This window comes from Pan paniscus, chromosome 2 (assembly GCF_029289425.2).
Source record: "Pan paniscus chromosome 2, NHGRI_mPanPan1-v2.0_pri, whole genome shotgun sequence".
Taxonomy (NCBI): Eukaryota; Metazoa; Chordata; class Mammalia; order Primates; family Hominidae; genus Pan; species Pan paniscus.
In genome coordinates, this window is record NC_085926.1 from 133,495,517 (window position 1) to 133,513,921 (window position 18,405).

Consider the following 18,405-nt stretch of genomic DNA (forward strand, 5'->3'; position numbering starts at 1 on the left):
CTTCACTGCAGTTCAAAATGGTTGCTAGACATGGTGTCCTCCTGCTAAATGCAATGGTGTTCTTGGCTGAGGCCTAAGATAAAATCCCGAAGTTTAACAAAAAAAACTCATCAAAGTCCTTTTTTTCACAAGGAGAAATAATACCATTTGGAATTTAAATATTCAGCCCACCTATAGAAGTTGGATTCCAGATACAGTGGTGTATTTGGCAGGCTCATAGAAGAGAGGGCTTATGGGGGGCAGCAGAAAGAGAAAAAGAGAGGGACAGATTATGAAGAATTGACTCACACAATTATGCAGGCTGAGAAGTTCCACAATCTGCCATCTGCAAGCTGGAGACCCAGGAAAGTACAATTCCAGTCCAGTTCTAAAGGCCTGAGAACAAGGGAGACAATGGTGTAAATCCCAGACCAAGAATGGGAGAAGACTAATGTCTCAGCTCACACTGGCAGGCAGGAAGGGAATTAATCCTCCCTTCCTCCACTTTTTGTTTTACTCAGGCCCTCAACAGATTAGATGATGCCCATCCACACTGGGGATAGCAATCTACTTTACTGAGTCTACAAATTCGAAGTCAAACGCTAACCTCATAAGGAAACACTCACCCAGACACACCCAGAAATCATGTTTAATCTGGGCACCCTGCGACCCAGTCGACACATAAAATTAACCATCACAAGTAGTCAGCAGGGGTTGTTTTAAGACTTGATAGCTTCAGATGCATTAGGCAGCTCCTATACCTTCTTCTGGGTATTTTAAAGGGTGCTTAAAACCTTATCTGGCCCTCCAAATTTGTACGTGAAAGCAGACTCCGCTGTCTGTTTAGAACCAGGCAACCACCACAGCAAAACTAAAGCTAACACTGGAGCTCAACTGAGCCAGAGACAGGATCAGCTGGAGCCTTGGCCTCACATTAGAGCTGTCTTCTGTGTCGAAAAGGTCTTACATTTACTTCTCTTACATGATCCATTTACTTCATTTCTGCTGGCAGGAAGAAATAAAGAACACAGTGTGCATCTCTCATCATGGTCTCTTTCGAGCGTATTTTTCCCAATCAGATCCACTTTTCATGCTTCATCTTCTCCCTTTTGAGGCCATATTGACAAAATAGCTAAGGTGCATCAATTCTATTTTACTGTGTTCCCCACTTTCTGCTTCTTTATATCCTGTAATTTATTATACAGTTGCTGCTAATTCTTAAATGAACTGGACCTTTTTCTTGGCCAAACATTTGACATGCAATTAAATGGAAATGGACGTAGTTGAAGCTAGTAGCTTCTCGCTTCTAATGTCAGGGCAGCAGAAATACAGTGACCTACCCATCCCCTTGAGAACCTTCCTATTTGTAGGAAAGGTTTATTCTGCCTCCCAGGGCTTGTTCCATGTGAGAACATGAAGAATTAGGGAATTGTGCAGGGAACTTTTATGACATCATGATACAGGCTTCAGAACAGAGAGAGATTTAAAACATTTCCTTTTTGTGGTTTTGACTCCAAACCAGAACAGCAAGGAGGATTTTTATAGGTTACCAAGGGAGCATTTGAGAATAATTTTATTTTTTTACAGAAATAAAATGATTTTCAAGAAATTCTACCAGTGTTTATGAGTCAAGCCCATGCTTGTCCCCAAAAGCATTGCTTTAAACCCTGTCATATGTTTTTGCTTTTCTGTCTTGTAGAATATTTATCTTCAGAGAATCTTCAAGTGATGATAAATATTAGAACTTTAGAAGTCAGAAATGAGGCTCTGGCACAATAAAATAATTTCTTAAAGCACAGTCCCATGTTCTCTCCACTCTTAGGTCTTTAGTAATTTATTTCAGATTATCAGCAATCCTCTGCATTATTCAGCATAAATTCATAATTTACTTTTAAAATAAAAGTTTATTTTCATATGGGGTTCTAAGGAGTTGGCATACTGTGAGTTTTTAGGATTGTGTTTTAGAGCTAAAAGCATTTGAAGAACCATATTTACTTATCTTTTGCCAATGACAGCGAGGCACATTTTATTAGCACTCAAAGTGTGTCCATTTACATTTGTTACACATCTTGGAAGACTTAGGTGTTACCAAAAGCAACTATTGACCCAAGGCCCAGGCTCACCCTCCCAGACCATGGAATTTATCTATTTATTCCCAGTGCTGAGAGCAAACTGGCCCTCCAGAACTATTCTCTGCCCATGGAAGTTCTAGGAGATCCAAAAGAAAGACCATGAGGCTACCACAGGGATCCAGCCTCTTGTCTTTGGTCCCTGCTCATCCTCATCGCTTCCAGATGTGCTGACTGCCCAGCCCTGGCCACTCCCCTTAGACCAGGGACACAGTGCTCCCAGACTCACAGACCTGCTGGCATCCTGCTAGCAGCTTGTCTCCTGATGATGGTACTGGCATTTCATATCAAAGCCATGCTTGCCAGTGACTGTCGCTCATTAGGCCTTCAGTATCTGCCAGCCTTTCCCTTGACCCTGGACCCCTGCCATTCACTAATACCAGGCACTGATGCCAGGCATGGTGACCATGAAGCCCAATTCATCCAATGTAGTTTTGTTTTAATGAACTTTCTTATTTAAAACTGCTTTCATCCTCATTCCTCTATATACACCCCATCCTACTCCAATTAAAAATACTCAAGGAGAACTATCAGTAGCTTTTGACATTCCCTTGGCTTCCTTTTTTATCATCAACTTTCATTCTATAGAATTGAATATTTATTTTTATTTTATTTTGTAATTGAAATATAACTTAAAAACTAAGAGAAGTACACAGATTTTAAGTGTCAATTCAATCAATTTTAATGGATTTATACACCTCTTTAACTACTACCCAGATCACCCTATATTATATTTCCAGCACTTCAGATGGCTTCCTCATGCCTCCTCCCATCAGACTCCCCAGAGGTAACCATTGTTCAGACCTCTGTCACCATAGATTAATTTTGCCTGCTTTTAGGTATTATATAAAGGAATCATACAATTTATTATCCTTGTGTCTGGCTTCTTTATCTCATCCTTGTGTCTGTCAGATTTATCCACATTACGTCAAACAGCAATAATTTGTTCTTTTATAATTCTGTGTAGTATTCCATTGAGTGAATATAGCATAATTTATCTACTTATCCTACTATTGATAGACATTTGGATTGTTTCCAGTACTACTATAAAGAATGCTGCCATAAACATTCTCATACCTATCTTTCAGTGGGCTTAAGAGTTATTTTTCTTGTGTATACCTCCAGGAGTATAACTGCTAGGTCACAGAGTAAATGTGTTTAGCTTGAACAGTACTTCCAAACAGTGTCTTAAAGTGGTAGTGCCCATTTACACTCCCAGCTGCAGTGTTTGAGAGCTCCAATTGCTCCACACCTTTGTCTGCACTTGAGCTGTCAGTCTTTCTAATTCTATCCACTCAGGAAGTTGTGTGGCAGTATCTAGTTATAGCGTTAGCTTGAATTTCCCTGATAGGTAATAACGTTGAGGAATTGCTGTGGTCCGAATGTTTGTGTCTGCCCCAAGTTCATATGCTGAAATCCTAACCCCCAAGGTGATGGTATTAGAAGGTGGGGTTTTGGGGAGGTGATTAGGCCATGGAGACAGAGTCTTATGAATAGGATTAGTGACCTTATGAAAGAGGCCTAAGAAATGCCCTTCACCATTTACACCATGTGAAGACACAGTGAAAAAATTACCATATCTGAGGAAGCTGGCCCTTACCAGCTACCAAGTCCACCAGCACCTTAATCTTGGACTTCTCAGCCTCCAGAACTGCAACAATGTTTCTGTTGTTTATAAGTCACCTAGTTGTGGTAATTTTGTTATAACAGACAAAGAGACGGCCAGGCGCGGTGGCTCACGCCTGTAATCCCAGCACTTTGGGAGGCCATGGTGGTTGGATTGTCTGAGTTCAGGAGTTCGAGACTAGCCTGGGCAACACGGTGAAACCCCCGTCTCTACTGAAATACAAAAAATTAGCCGAGCATGGCAGCATGTGCCTGTTAATCCCAGCTACTTGGGAGGCTGAGGCAGGAGAATTGCTTGAACCCAGGGGCAGAGGTTGCAGTGAGCCGAGATCACACCACTGCACTCCAGCCTGGGTGACAGAGCAAGACTCCATCTCCAAAACAAACAAACAAACCAACAAAAAACAAAACAAAACAAAAAACAGCCAAAGAGACTTAAGACAGGAAGTTTTCACATGTTTATGGGCCATTCGTAAAACTTCTTTTGTGACGGGCCAATTCAAGTCCTTTGGTCATTTTCAAGTGGAGTTGTTTGTCCTTTACATATTACTTTTAAGAGTTCTTTATACATTCTGGGTTTCAGTCCTTGGTTAGATATTTGTATTGCAAATATCTTCTCCAAGTATGTGGATTTCCTTTTCACTCTCTTACTGGTAGCTTTTGGTGAATACGCACTGTTAATTTTAATAAAGTTTAATTTATAATTTTTTTTATTCTATGGCTGGTGCTTTTCATGTCCTGTTTAAGAAATGTAAGATCATAAAGGTGTTCATGTATGTTTACTCTGGGAGCTTTACAATTTTACCTTTCATGGTTAGCTCTGTTATCTAACTTGAATTAATTTATGTATGGTGTGAGGTAGATTTCAAAGTCCATTGTTTTCCATCTGGATATGTAACTAATACAGCACTATTTGCTGAAAAAGATCATCCTCTTCCCCTATTGAGCTGCAATGACACTTTTGCTATAAATTAGGTCTCCCTATTCTATTCCTTTGGTCTGTTTATCTATCCTTACACCAATATAACACTATCTTAATTACTGATCGTGGATATTAATAGAGCCATTAGGACCCTTAAACATGTTCCAGTGACCTGTCTTTTCTCTGAAATCTGCATGAAACCTATTTTCTGACTTTCTAGGCATCTCTTGCTTTGGAAACAACCATGCTCACTGCTGCTGCTGCTGCTCTCTCTCTCTTCTCTCTACCTGATACAGATGATTAATTTCCCATGTTCTAACAATGAGAAACCTAATACAGGGAGGAAGAGTGGGTTTCGCAGGGTTAGACATATCTGAGGGAGATTTACAATTACCCAGAGCTCAGGAAAGAGATTGAGTTTAGAGATATGGTCCATACATGGTAGTAGACATCAAGGACATAGTTGAGACCAGTAGGGAGAATGGAGAGAAGAGATGAAGAAATGGAGTGTTGGAACCACCAATTTTTAACATCCAAAGAGTGAAACTGTTGCTTATAAGGGAGAATGAAAAGATGGCACCATAGAAGGAGGAAGATAAAGAGAGGTTGATATCACAGAAGCCAGGAACAAAAGAGTGATCAATGCCATCCATCACAACTCAGAGGTAATGTAAGATGAGGAATGAAAGAGTCCGCGGGGTTTGACATTCTACAGGTAACTGAAAAAAATGGTTTCCTGTCAGGACAGGGACAAAAGACAGGTGGCAATTGGTCCATGAGTAAATGGGAAATAAGGATGTTCAGATTCCTCTTTTTATTTTATTTTCTTTTTCTGGAGACAAGGCTTTGCTCTGTTGCCCAGGCTGGAGTGCAGTGGCATAATCTCAGCTCACTGCAACCTCTACCTCCCAGGTTCAAGTGATCTTCCCACTTCAGCCTCCCCAGTAGCTGGGACTACAGGTGCATGCCAGGATGCTGGGCTAATTTTTATTTTTTATTTTTATTTTTTGGTAGAGATGGAGTTTCACCATGTTGTGCAGGCTGGCCTTGAACTCCTAAGCTCAAGCAATTCACCCACTTCAGCCTCCCAAAGTGCTGGGATTACAGATATGAGCCACCACACCTGGCCCAGATTCCTCTTTCTAGAAACGTGAACAAGAACAGAAGATGGGCAAAAGCAGAAAATAAGATTAAAAGTGTATTTCTTGTTATGCTGGTTTTGTTTACATTGTTGCTCTTGTTGTTTATTCTATAGCTTAGGTTCCAACCCTTATTTTGGAACAATAAAAATAAGTGTTCTTTCGTTTCTTTTTCCTTTCGCTTTCTCCCCTCCCTCTTCAACCATCTGTACCTTGGCAACTCATTCCCTCTACCATCAACCCTCTCAGCTGTGGATCAGGTTCATTTTTTGGGAGTGACAATTCAAAAAGAAGTTATTTTATGCCTTTATGCCTTCCCTGTTTTGCCCCTTCCTACCTTGGCCCTGGCCTCCATCCTGTCTCTCCCCACTTACCCAGGCTGGCTGACCTGAGGTGCTGTCATCTCAGGTGAACACAGTACAGAGGTATGGAGGAAGATTTTTCCAACCTACAAGAATCTTCTCTTCTCTTCAGTTTTCTCCTCTGTACTCAGTGTAGAAGACCCTTGGGAGTTGGGGTGGGCATTGAGTTCTAAAGGGCAGTGCAGATGTTGGGAGCTACTTCTGGTGACTGCACAGGGAGACAAGAACCCAAGCACTGAGCCCAGTCTCACTGGAGAGATGAGGGTCAAACTCCAAATCTGGAGGACTAAGAGCCTGAGAAAAATAAGCCTTTGATCATTGAGCCCAGAGTTCAAAACAGAAAAAACAATTTAATCTAGGTTAGAATTGTTCAGGAGCAGGGTAGGAAGACCCCAAGGGATGGTTGGAATACCAGAGTGAGTTCATAGGCTGCTTTCCAGCCCTAGAGGGGACCAAGGTGAGGAAGTCAAGCTGTGCTCAAGGCTAGAGAAGGCAGTCATTGGTGCTTTTATCACATGGCCCCTCATTGAACCAGAATCCATATTGACCTCAGCAACACTGAAAAATTTCATTGATATTTTATTGAATACTGAAATCTTTCACTTTAATTAGATTAATTTATCCAAGATCACTACATTTTTAATGTGTTTTTATTATGCCTTGGGGTCATTTCCCCTGTAAGAACTATTCTAATTTTATAATTAAAAAGGGAATTACTCTGAATTTAAAATATGGATTTTTCAAATTTAACTTTTCTGGATCAAAGTTATACTATAAAAAGGCAACCATTTAGAGATTTAGAGTGTGGACTATATGTGTTACATAGTAATGTTTTTCCTTTCACCTGAATTAAATATAACTAACTTTAACTGACCAGTGCTGGGAAATGTCTCAGCCTGTGGATTCCTGGTAAGGATTCCAATGTCTCTCGTGGCAAACGTGAGCAGGTTGCCTCAGATCTGGCTGCAGAGCACATGCAGGTGAAGTGGCTGCCTTTCCTGGCAGTCAGGAGGTGAAAGCTGTCGCTGGATTCTGCTACCTCGGCCCCATGCTGACAAACAACACACTAATAGGCAAAGAACTAGACAACTCTATCTAGGAACCCAGCACGTCTCCTGGCAGAGTGGCAGGAAGGTTCAGTTTCCAAATAACAAAGTTTTGTCAGAGCCAGAAGCCCAAAATCCCCCTGCCTAAATGGATGCTCATGGTTTCCTAGCTCCTCTCATCAAGTCAGCCATCCCCTCCATGAGCAGCCTGTATGCCACGTGTGAGCTGGTCCTGGAGTTGGCAGTTCTAGAATAAACCCCTGTTGTGATCCAGTTCTGCTGCCAAAGGCTGGGTCTTGTATGGAGTTTCCACAAAGTGCTGGGTGCTGTGCTAGCCATGGTGGAAGATACTGGATTCTCACTTTAGAGTCAAAGAAACTGAACTGGTACTCCAAAAGTTGAAGTGACTTTGCCCCAAACAAACCACACCACCAGAGAAGCAGAATCAGATTCAAACCCAGATTTGTCCAACTTCAAATTCCACACACTTTGCACTCCACCAAGCAGCTTCCTTTCCAGAAGCTACAGGGCTTCTGTGTGAGTGGAGACTCTGCATGTTGTCAGGAGCAGAGGTCCTCTGCAGGCCCTTGTCCTTGTATCTTGGGTCCACATTTGTAACACATGAGCTAAGGCTTCTTGCATCCAGCACAATGGAAAGAAAAAAAAAAAAAAGGATCTGGAACAATTGCCTCTTCCTGTGAATCAGAGCTCAGTCTTCATCTCTAGCACCACCCAGCCCCCAGGCTCTGCACCGTGCCCACCCCTGGCCAGTAAGTCCGAAAGAACATCGTTAAAAACTCTGCCTTGCCACTCATACAAATTGTTTTTACATGAACATGTGTGGTCATTTGCCTTCCTCACTCATCTTGAATGTGTTCAAAGAGCCACAAACATCTCGATGCTTATGAAAATGAGATTATCCAGATGCCTCCGCAGATCTTACAAATGTCCAGTGCTATGCAGCATAAATGGAAAGAAAATCTCCTTTCCCCACTTGGGACTGAATGTTTGCAAATGGAGCCAGGAAAAATGGCCAAATGCACACTAATTCCTGCTAAAGATGGCTTTATCTCTGTGGTTAAAATTTTTATTTTTAAAAATATTTGACATTTAACATTTAATTTTTTCATTGATGATCAAAGACTGATGTTTGGTGTTTAACATATTGTAATTAATTTGGGCAAAAAAAAACAAGGGGGTGTAGTGAACTATAGAAGAGATGAAGGGTAGAAGATGATCAGTTTTGTGTTCCTTTGGGGTCAGTGAAGAGAAGCAGCTTGTTCTTGTACACTTAAGGCAGGAGCTGGGAGAAATGAAGCAAGAAGGAGAATAGGAAGGCAGATGGACACAAAGAGCTTCATGGAAGAGATGAACTGCAGCTTATCTCCAAGATTAGAAACAATTGCTTTGGTGGAGATGGAGGAAGGCAGCAGTTGGAAATGCCTTGACCAAGAACACAGGGTCAGGAACGGGGAGGGCACATGGGGAACTGACTCATACATCATTTCAACAGGAGTTGGAGGTTGAAAAACAGTCATGGTGGGAAAGAAGGCAGGAACCCTGGAGGTCCTTGAATACCAGGCCGAGGAAACCTGGACTTTCATCTTTGAAGCAACAGGAAGCATCAGAATTATTATTATTATTATTTTTTTTTTTTGAGATGGAGTCTTGCTCTGTCACCCAGGCTGGAGTGCAGTGGCGTAATCTCAGCTCACTGCAACCTCCACTTCCAAGGTTCAAGCAATTCTCCTGCCTCAGCCTCCCGAGTAGCTGGGATTACAGGCATGCACCACCACACTCGGCTAATTTTTGTATTTTTAGTAGAGACTGGGTTTCACCATGTGGGCCAGGCTGGTCTTGAACTCCTGACCTCGTCATCTGCCAACCTCGGCCTCCCAAAGTGCTGGGATTACAGGCATGAGCCATTACGTCTGGCCGCATCAGAATTATTTAAGCAAAGTGTGACACAATGAAAGTAGAGAAAAATAGAAGACTATCTGCACGGTAAAAAGAAGGATAAATTGGAAGACAAATTATTCATGTATTCAGCTATCATATTTCGACCCCATCTTCCTTCGTAGAAAAGTTAAGGCTTCCAATCTGCTGCTCTGGTCCAGGGGTTAGCAGATGAACATAAGCCCTCCATCCCTTCTGTACCCAGATGTTTTCTGCGGTTGGAGGAATGACAGAGCCAATGAAAGCCTGGAGCTGGCCAGGGCCTCAAATCCTTCCTGCCCATGGTTGATTCATCTCCACTCTCCTCTGGCCAACCTACAAGACCTGCTGAAGCTGCTTCCTATCCAGCCCACACTCTGCCCTCCCATTTCTGCTCCTGGCTGCCTGCCGCTGCCTCTGATTCCTGCATACAGTCACATCGCTTCAGGTCTTGTTGCTGCGTCCTTGAGTCTCCTGCAGGTCTGGTTTTGGCGTGCCTGCTCACAATCTGCCATAGTATAAACCAGCATCCCAGCAGCAGTCATTTCTACCACAGGCCCAACAGCCCAGCAGGGGGCAGGGCCTCTCCAGGGCCAGCTGTGGGGATTTGGAGCTGCTTGGGAAGGACCTGCAGAGTGCCATGTGAGGGAGAGCACGTGTCCCAAATGGGAAAGACAAGCGAGTTGTTGGTCTTGAGAATCTTCCTGCCTCTTAAGGTACAGCCTCTCACCCTTCAGATGATGTTACCTGGACTAGGTGCAAATCTCAGGCCACATGCTTACATGGGCAAGAAATTTAGTCTCATAATCTCCTTTATTTTTGTAAAACAGAACATCATTACTAATTTATCCATGGGGGATAGAAACAATCTTAGTTAATATGGGTCTATTCCAACCTTACACCAGCAGGGTTGTGAAGTTTTCTTACACAGTGCTAGGGTAATAGAAAGAGTTGGAGAGAAATATTCCTGTATTCCTGCTGGCATCTGCTAAGGTGTCCTCATGCCCATCTGGCCTTTGGTCATTTGTCGAATCAGTTTGCTTCAGGTCAGCCCCGATTCCTGACCATAAGGCCTCTTCAGGTCCATCTATCTCTCAGCTACTGTCATACCTCTCTCCATACTAGACCACGTGAGGCTGAGACACTCATAAAGCTAGGCCCCCAGTGCCATAATATACCTGGAGCCATTTCCTCCCTGGGATTCAGTTGCCTCAGCAGGGTTCTTCCCAGGTGTGGGTAAAACTCCCTCTGCCCTGGATTCCCAAACATATTTTTCCCTCTTTGGGCCGCAGCTTTCTCAGGAGCTGTGCCCATTGATCCCTTTGGAAGCAGACACTGAAATGAAGTTAGGAGTGTAAGAGGTTTATTGATGGGGAGGGAGGACACGTTTAAAGATAAAGAGAAAGGCAGGAGGATTGGGCAGGAAAGTGTCAGTCTGCTAGGAAGAGCTAAGAAAGTCTCTACCAACACAGTAAGGAGCACCAGAGCAAAGACCACTCACTGCATTGGGCACAATGGCCAAGCCCTAGTATCCCAGCCTTGCGGTATCATCCTTGGCTGGAGCTTCCTAGAAAAAGTGTAGGCTTGGCCCAAATGCTGCAGTGAATCCTGGAGGCACTGCATCTACAGGCTGTGAACCAGCTGCACTCCTCCCAGCCGAAAGGTTCTTGCCGGAAAGGAGAACCCAGCAGCACACCTTCATGGCTTCACAGGAGCCTCCCACACCTGCACACTCTTCACATTCTCTCCAGCCCCCAACCCAGCCCAGGATGAGGAATCTTAGTCTGCCCTTGGTGGTGGAGGGCGCTTGCTATAAATCACTTCTTACCTCCTAGAGCTCCTTCTGGGCCCCCCAAGGACTATGTCTTTGAAACCCAGAAACCAAAAGTGGATCTTGTTTTCTCTACATTATGAAACCTCTCCCATTAAGAAATAAACTCAGAATAGCCTAGGTTAACTGGAGAAAGGCCATGGGAAAGGGGACACAGTAAGGCTAGAGAACAGCCATTCATTTTTGAGATATTATGCCACCATGTGTCTCCACTTAGTGAATCGTTGTGTCTTTACAACAGAAATTCACTTCTCATTCTTCCAAATGCCTCCCTCCCCTTCAACAAGATAGGAACTCTTTCTCCATTTCAGCACCTGGTTAGGCAAACCATGTTCTGGCGATGGAGGTAACACAGCCTCTAGGATCTCCAAGGACTACCAGGCAAGCTGAAATACAGATTGGACTCTCTCCAACCGCCATGTCGGGGGCTTTTCCGGCAGCCTTTCTATTCCCCCAGCACTAGCTCCTTCCTCAAGTGACTGATAAAGAATAAATCAGAAAGGTTTATCTCACACTTACACATGGAAAGCACTGTTCTAAAGACTGTAATAACTCACTTAAGCGCCACAGAAACCCTGTGAGACAGGTGCTGATATTATTCCCATTATACAGAGGAAGAGAATGAAGCACAGTGAGGTCAAGTAACTTCCGAGGCCAGACAGCCACTAATGGGCAGGACCCAAATTCAAACCCAGCTAGTCTTCCCAATCCCAAGGCTGGAGTGCCAGACTTCTACAGTGAGCACATTGCTATCAGGAGTTTAACTTAAAAGGGAGCAGTAACTTGGGGTAAAAGGAGCTGATCCAGACACACAGATCCCAGACAGGCAGAAGACTGTAGCACAGAGCCACAGCTCTCTGGAACCTGGGAGAAACAATTCCCTCAACTGACAAGCGGAGAAATGGGGACCTAGAGAGACCAAGTAATGAAGCTGGTGCTGAGTAAAGCCTAGATGCAAACCCATCTTTTCTGAACTTAATGCTAACAACCTGTCATCACCAGGGGAAAAAAATTGCTCATGGCTTGTGCCCCAGAGTGGAGGGCTAGCCTCGTCCTTGGTAGTATTTGTCATAGTCATATTTGTGATGCTTGAAGTAGCAGAGAGAGACATTTAATGGGTCACAGAGAACAGTAAAGAAGTAGCATCACCATGAATGAGGCAGTCTCACATCTTTCCAGGAAAAAGCTAAGTTCCTACTCAGTGTTTATGATGAGAAGTAATCTATAGAATCTATTTTATATGTAGAACATCCTATAGTTGAAAATGTTACCTTTCAAAGAAAGTGATTTATTCCTTCCACAAATATTTATTGAATACCTACTATATGCAAGGTACTAGAAAAACTTCCGGGGATGAAAAAGACAGGATGTCATTCAAGGGGCTTGCAGTCTAACACAGGGAATCATCACAATAAAGTAGAAACAGATGTTATCTCTGCTCTCACCTAATGATCATAGTAACAAACATTTGCAAGTTTACAGAGCACTTAGACATTTATACCTGGAACACCATTCCATTCCTCACCTCCCTCTCCAGCAGAAAACTCCTGTTCACCCTGCAAAACACTGCTCAAATGTCAAAGCCTTTGTGTAGCTTTCTTTGCCTGCCTACTTTGTCCCCCCAAGCAGATTCCTTTTTTCCTTCCTTCCTCCTATCTTTACTCCTGTCCTCCTTTCCTCCATTCTTCTTTCCTTCCCTACTTTCCTAATAACAGTGAATTTTTTTAGCAGTTTCCATGAGCTAAGCATTAGTGTTAACACTTTACGGGTATTAATGTATTTTAGTCCTCACCACCACTCTGTGGGAAGAATAGGGACACTCCACCATATTGTGGTACACGTGTCTGAGAAATTGAATGGTACACAATATTTTCCAACTAGACAGCACTGTCACCAAAGTCTGCATGTGAGGATGGAGAGCTGTCTGCTGGACACATGTGCACTCACAGGACTGAGAGGGCCCTAACAGTCACACGTGGGCCAATTCGACCTGCCATGGACCCACCCAGCCCTAAACCCCATGCCAGGCAGTGGCCCTTGCCTGGATTCTCCACTCCTCCCCACCTGAATTCCTGCCCACTCTTGGGGACCCCTCTACCAAATGAACCACTTAGCAGTCTTCCTCTGGCACCTCCCTAGGCCCCTCAGATGACCCAGCTAGGACTGGCTCTCAATGGAGACTCACCCTCTGCCATCTTCCCTGCAGGTCCAAGCTGTCTGCAGCTTTGTTCATCCATAGACTGAGTCCCCACCACTCTCCTCCACTGCTCAGCACAGCTGAGCTCAGCCCAGCTGCAGAGAGTAGAGGCACAGGCCCAAGTGGAAAAGGCCCAGGGTGAGGGCTCAGAGAGACTTCAGAGGCTGCCCAGCCAAGCACACCTGGATTTGAAACCAACCACCTGGGCTCAAACCCCACCTACTGGTGTGTGGCCTGGGCAAGTGACTGAACAACTCTAAGCCTCATCCTCCTCTCCAGAACATGGGTTTGCAATAATAGCTCTTACCTCACAAGGCTCTTGAGGAAAAATAGGATACTATAACTGCTTTGTAAACCAGGAAGTGCCATTGTATACATATTTGAGATACTCACATAGATATTATTATGACATATAATAGTATATATTGAGGTGTTAGAGCTTAAAGGTTAAAATATAAATTCTAGAGCCAAGATGTCCAGGATTCAAATCCTAGCTTTGCCACTTATTAGCTATGTGACCTTGGGCAGGTTAATTAACCTTTCTGAGCTTCAATTTAGTTTCCTCTTCTGTAGTGTTTCAAGAGGGCTAAATAGGTTTATCCATTTAAAGCAATTAAACAGTGCCAAGTACAGAGTCAGCATTCGTACATGCCAGTTATGACTAGTGTAGGATTCAAAAGATTAATGTGTTATGATTATATTAACTAATATTTGAGAATTTACAGAGCATTTACACATTTGTTTTCTGAAAGCACAAAGCAAGCAATCACTTCTCACCCAGGGAAATTAATGGAGGAGGTGACACTTAGGCTGGGTCTTGAAAGAGGATTAAGATTTGGACTGGCGGGATGGAAGGTAGAGCCAAGGGTGAGTGGGGAGTGAAGGCAAGGAAGAATCCTGCCCACAGGATGTGTCCCAGGAACCTCCAGCTGCTGGGTTGGGTTTCACGAAAGGTTCTTCATCTTTATTGTAGAACAGAATCACCTGGGAGCTTTGAAAAAATGTGGGTACCCAGGCTCCATTCTGAGAGATTCTAAATCAGTTGGTTTTAGATGGAACGTGGGCATTAATGATTTTTAAGTTTCTCAGTGTGGCCAGGTTTGGAGACCTCCATGCTAGAGCAGCAGGTCTCAAACTTTAGCTGCATCAGAATTGCCTGGAAGGCTTATTAAAACACAGATCTTTGGGCCCCATCCCCAGAGTTTCTGACTCAGTAGTTATGGGGTAGGGACCAAGAATATACCTGTCCAACAAGTTTTCAGGTGTTTTAGTCTTTTTTCACACTCCTATAAAGAACTACCTGAGACTGGGTCATTTGTGAAGAAAAGAGTTTTAATTTACTCACAGTTTTACAGGCTTAACAGGAAGCATGGCTGGGAGGCCTCAGGAAACTTGCAATCGTGGCAGAAGGCAAAGGGGAAGCAGGCACCTTCTTCACAATGAAAGCAGGAGAGAGAGAGGGAGAGAGCAAAAGGGGAAGCATTACACTTTTAAATAATCAGATCTCATGAGAGTTCCATTACAAGACAGCACTAAGTGGATGGTGCTAAACCATTAGAAACCACCCCTATGATCCAATCATCTCCCACCAGGCCCCTCCTTCAACACAAGGTAATGTGTTGAAATGAACCAAAGGAAAAGAAGATTAAGGGGAGCAAAGCATAAAATGCTACAAGGCATTACAATGATAACCGGAAAAAAATTTTAAATGAAAAACAATGTAGTGAAAGTAAACTGTCAGGGAGAAAGGGCCTGTTCCAGTGTCAGAGCCTGCCTGTGTTGACTAAGGGGACAGTGTTTGACCCTGCATTGAGAGCCTTATGTGGGGTTCTTGGTTTCTCACTCAGCCTGTGAGCCAACAGCAGGGCCAATGCAAGCCCTGTCCTCGCTCTCCAGCAGCCTGTCTGCCATCCTGTAAGGGACTCAGAGTGTTTTGAGAGCAAGGCCCTCAGGCCTGGCATTAATGGTTTTTGTCATCACCAAGCTCAGACGCTGGCAGCTGTTCATCTCACCAACGCCTGTGCACTAAGGAACACATTTTCCACAAAATCCCAGATAGGGTAGAGAATAGCCGAAAACAGACTCTTGTGGTTTAAAGCTTGCCTGTGATCACAGGTCTCACACAAGCCGCTGTGAAAGGAAACGAAGAAACACACAAGAGAGCGTTGGAGGGACCGTGTTCTCCCCGACATCTGCAGCTCACTCGGGCCCAAATCACTCAGGCAGGAGCTGCAGGACAATGAGCAGTGGGTGTTGGAGCATGGAAAATGGGCTTTGATGAGGGCCAGGGCACCATACAAATAACATCAGAAGTCTCATGAACAACCACAGGCCACTAAGATTAGTTGAAACTGCAAGGACAGCCAAGAAAGACCCATAGAATTCTCCATCCCTTCCACCCTGAAACACAAACGGAGACTTTGCCTACTCTCTGAACAAGGTCAGACTACTTCTTCCACTTGATGAGTGGGACATTATTCCATCATAAGCTTTGTTCTCCTCAAGGGGCTCTATTTGCCACCCCTGACTTCTTAATGAGGGAAGTAATTCCAGAAGGGTAAGGGGCTGAGGAGTTTTATGCAACACTTGTATGTCCTACAAGGTGTTATTATGCAAGCCACCACTTCAAATTACCCCTGAGAGGTTGAGAAGATAAAGCACCACCAGGAAGAACTACATGACAGGCCCAGAAGCTGCTCTAGGTACTTTGGTAGTAGGTATCTGCCTGTATAGCCTACCCAGCTGCAGGGAGTTCAAGGGAAGACTCTGAGCTGCTCGAGGAAAGGGGAGGCCAGGCCAGAGAAGTCAGCATCTCCCCTTTGTGCATCTCTAGCATCCTTTCCCCTTCTTGTGGTAACAACACTCTATCACACCTCTACCCAGGTGGTTTGGAGTGAAGCTGCCCTTCACTCCAGCTGGCAGTTGACCCAGGAATATCCAGACTGTTTCATACCTCTTGCTACAGTGATTGGTGCTGAGTAGGGCATAGGACCCATCCCCTACCAGTGGGCATCAGACACTGACTTTTGCAGGAATTGGGGGGGAATCTCTTTTTCTGGTGGGATTATGAGTAGGGAGAGAGCCCAAGCTGCTGGTGGCTCTTGCCACCACATGCAGGGAGCTCATCCAAGAGGAAAAACAGAGTGAAAAAAGTAGGGACATACATTCCTAATTTGGAGGAAAACCAGCAAATCTACCCATGTTTAAAATAAACTCCACCTGTAAACTTTTTAGTTACATGAGCCAGGAATTTCCTTTTGGTTAATGAAAGTTGATAGCATTTCTGGCACTTGTACAAAAAAAAAATTTTGACCTTTACACCGAGAAGAAGTATAAGCTCAGGCTTAAAAGCTCAAGCATTCCTCAACTCAAACTGAAGCATCCCTGAGTCATTGTGACAGTAAAATGCAATGGCCTTTGTATATGCCCAGTGCAGTCTCTGCCACACTGAAGAAATTCTGGACACCACCCCTGTCCTCTGACACCACCACAGTCCCACAGGGCAGACAGACAAAAAAATGAGGCATCATGTGATAGGAGCACTAATAGAGATGTGGACAGGGTACCAGGGGAGCATGGAGGAGATGAGGGAGCACCTCGTGGCCGAGTGCAGAGAATGTCTGCTTAATTAAATTGAATTGAACGGAATGGCATTTTGCCTGTCTATGCCCATGAAATCATGATGTGTTTAAAGCCCCCATCAGCTGGCAAGGTAGGAGAGGTGTGAGCAGAGACCACCATTTATTGAATATCCACTATGCAGCATGTTCTGTGTGCTAGATTTTTGCATCCAATCCTCACAGCAATCTAATGAAGTAACTGTGAGCATTGTTATTTTATTCATGAGGAAATCAGAGCTCAGAAGGGTTCATATTCCCCAAACAGAAAAATCCAGGGGAAGGTCTAGCTTCAGGAATGGTTTGATTCAGGGACTCATGCAATGTTGTGCAACCCTGGTTTCTTTACATCATTCACTTTTGCCTTCCACAGTGTCTTCACCCTTCAACTTGGGGGTTCATAAAATGGCCCCTACAGCTTCAGGCTTCCTTCATCCTTTCTGCCTGAAATAAGTAGCAAGAGCATACCCCTACCCCATGGTCCCAAAAGATGCGCTCTTGTGCCTTATTGTCTCTGAATGAATCACATGCTCATCCCTAAACCAATTGTTGTGACCAGAGAATATGATGCTTTCAGTGCCCAGGATGAGTCAAAACTTGATTTCTGGAGCTGAGAGTTGGTTCAACTCCCTCAAGTGCATATGGATAGAGTGGAGTTGACAGTAGCTCCTCAGAAGGAAATTGGGTAAATGGATACTGGATGATACATACAGTGAAGTTCAAGACAAGTCTTTCCCTCCTTTCTGCTGCCACATACTTTACTTTAGGAATATAATTCATCCAAATAGGTAGCCCTGGAAATGGTTGAAAACTCACAATTTTAAGTATTAAAATAGCAAGTTACACTGGCTTTGGGTTCTCTGGCAGTCCTGAAAATAATATGGATGTAGTGGTACGTAAAAACAGGGCTATAACTACATCTCTATTTAATTCCAGTCTCCTAACCTCCTATTTAGCATCTCTGTCTATCAACCTTAAAATTTACACATACAGTGGAGCCTAGGGCAGCAGTCCTCAAACTAGCTGTACATCAGAGTCACTACTGGGGCTTATATAAACACACAAACACCAGACCCTATCTTCTGAAGATCCACAATCAATACATCTATTCCAAGAACTCCTGGCCTACAGTTTGCTAAACCTGGCAGGAGCATCAAGGTTTACACGGTATTTGCTAAATCTGCAAATGACTGATTAGCTCCCATTTACTCTAGACAAAGGCTGAGAAGCAAAGGATATTGAAAGGATATTGACATAGGTTACAAAGGAAGCCACCGCATTTGGTCAGAGCAGTCACTATTAGGTAGCGTTAGGGGCTGCTGTCTCAGGCTTCACTCCTCTTCCCATCCTGAAATTCCCTCTGTATGAGAGCGAATTTCTTCTACAAACATGATCTTTGATCTTAGCATCTATACAAAAAGCTTCTGCTCAGCAACCCCCAACCATTTAGTTTGAAAACAAATAAAACTAGATTGTGGGTAGTTCAGATGCTCCCAGCATACCTGACCCTGCCTTGTTTACCTGGGGAAACCAGTCCAAAAACAAAATTGCTGTTGAAGGAATGTCACCAACAGTAACAAGATCACCAAATGTGTGACTATTGTGCATATTTTAGAAAATAC

At 43.8% G+C, this 18,405-nt stretch overlaps 1 long non-coding RNA gene across 1 annotated transcript in view; it reads right to left on the reverse strand.

Moving 5' to 3' along the window:
- Positions 1-294: 294 nt before the first annotated feature.
- The window catches only part of LOC117979772 (uncharacterized), a 187,647-nt gene continuing 169,536 nt past the window's right edge, over positions 295-18,405 (reverse strand). Inside the window, exons 6-7 of the long non-coding RNA XR_010111656.1 lie at positions 14,512-14,598; positions 295-375 (exon numbers count right to left, since the gene is read on the reverse strand). This is a non-coding gene — a long non-coding RNA (uncharacterized LOC117979772). The remainder of the gene's footprint in view (positions 376-14,511; positions 14,599-18,405) is intronic.